This window comes from Trichechus manatus, unplaced genomic scaffold (genome assembly GCF_000243295.1).
Source record: "Trichechus manatus latirostris isolate Lorelei unplaced genomic scaffold, TriManLat1.0 scaffold00068, whole genome shotgun sequence".
NCBI classification, from domain to species: Eukaryota; Metazoa; Chordata; class Mammalia; order Sirenia; family Trichechidae; genus Trichechus; species Trichechus manatus.
In genome coordinates this window covers 3340640-3342786 of record NW_004444004.1, presented here as the reverse complement: position 1 = coordinate 3342786, position 2147 = coordinate 3340640, and positions in this window count along the sequence as shown.

Here is a 2147-nt window from a genome sequence, read left to right as displayed (position 1 = left end):
GCTAGATGTTCCCCGAGACCATGGTCTCCACAGCCCTCAGCCCAGTAATTCAGTCCCTCAGGGAGTTTGGATGTGTCTACAGAGCTTCCATGACCTTGCCATGTACAAGTTGTGCTGGCTTCCCCAGTATTGTATACTATCTTACCTTTCACCAAAGTTACCACTTATCTATTGTCTATTTAGTGTTTTTCCATCCCCATCCCTCCGCACCCTCGTAACCATCAAAGATTGTTTCTTTTTGTGTTTAAATCTTATCATGAGTTTTTACAAGAGTGGTCTCATACAATACTTGTCCTTTTGTGATTGACGTATTTCACTCAGCATAATGCCCTCCACATTCATCCATGTTATGAGATGCTTTGAAGATTCATCATTGTTCTTTATCGTTGTGCAATACCCCATTGTGTGTATGTACCATAGTTTGTTTATCTATTCATCTGCTGATGGGCATCTAGGTTGTTTCCATCTTTTTGCTGTTGTGAATAATGCTGCAGTGAACATGAGTGTGCATACGTCTATTCGTGTGACAGCTCTTAATTCTTGAGGATATATTCCTAGGAGTGGGATTACCGATCACATGGTATTTCTATTTCTAGCTTTCTAAGGAAGCGCCATATCATTTTCCAAAATGGTTGTATCATTTTGCATTCCCACCAGCAGTGCATAAGAGTTCCGATCTCCCCGCAGCCTCTCCAACCCTTGTTATTTTCTGTTTTTTTGATTCGTGCCAGTAATGCTGGGGTACGATATCTCCTGGTGGTTTTAATTTGCATTTCTCTAATGGCTAGTGATCGCGAGCATTCCCTCATGTGTCTGTTAGCTGCTTGAATGTCTTTTTTGGTGAAGTGCCTGTTCATTTCCTTTGCCCATTTTTTAATTGGATTATTTCTATTTTTCTTGTTGAGGTTTTGCAGTATCTTGTAGATTTTAGAGATTTGATCTTTGTTGGATTTGTAATAGCCAAAATTTTTTTCCCAATCTGTAGTTTCTATTTTTACTCTTTTTTTTTTAGTGAAATCTTTTGATGAACATAAGTGTTTAGTATTTAGAAGATCCCAGTTATCTAGCTTATCTTCTGGAGTTTGTGTTGTCAGTTATGGTTTGTATCCTGTTAATGCCATGTATTAGGGCCTCTAGTGTTGATCCTATTTTTTCTTCTATGATCTTTATAGTTTTTGGCTTTATATTTAGGTCTTTGATCCATTTTGAATCAGTTTTTGTGTATGCTGTTAGGTATGAGTCCTGTTTAATTTTTTGGCAGATGGACATCCAGTTTTGCCAGCATGATTTGTTAAAAAGATTGTCTGTTCCCCGTTTGATGGACTTCGGGCCCTTGTCGAAGATCAGGTGACCGCAGGTGGATGGATTTACATCTGGGTTCTCCATTCTGTTCCACTGGTCAATGTATCAATGTATCTGTCGTTGTACCAGTACCAGGCTGTTTTGACTACCGTAGCTGTATAGTATGTTCTGAGATCAGGTAGTGCGAGTCCTCATACTTTATTCTTCTTCTTCAGTAATGCTTTACTTATCTGAGGCCTCTTCCCTTTCCATATAAAGTTAATGATAGTTTTTTCCATCTCTTTAAAGAATGTTGTTGGTATGTGGATCAGGACTGCATTGTATTTGTAGATTGCTTTGGGTAGAATTGTCATTTTCACAATGTTGAGTCTACCTATCCATGAACATGGTATATTTTCCTATTTACATAGATCACTTTCAGTGTCTTGCAATAGTGTTTTGGTGTTTTCTTTGTATAGGCCTTTTACATCCCTGGTTAGATTTATTCCTAAGTATTTTATTTTTTTAGGGCTATTATAAATGGTATTGTTTTCCTGATTTCCTTTTCATCATTCTCTTTATTGGTGTATGGAAATCCAACTGATTTTTGTATGTTTATCTTGTATCCTGTTACTCTGCTGAATCTTTCTATTAGTTCCAATAGTTTTCTCATGGAGTCTTTTGGATTTTCTATGTATAGTATCATATCATCTGCAAATAGGGACAGTTTTATTTTTTCATTACCAGTTTGGATGCCCTTTATTTATTTTTCTTGCCTTATTGCTCGAGCTAGGACTTCAAGCACAATGTTAAATAGGAGTGGTGATAAAGGGCATCCTTGTCTTGTTCCTGTTCTCAAGGGGAAT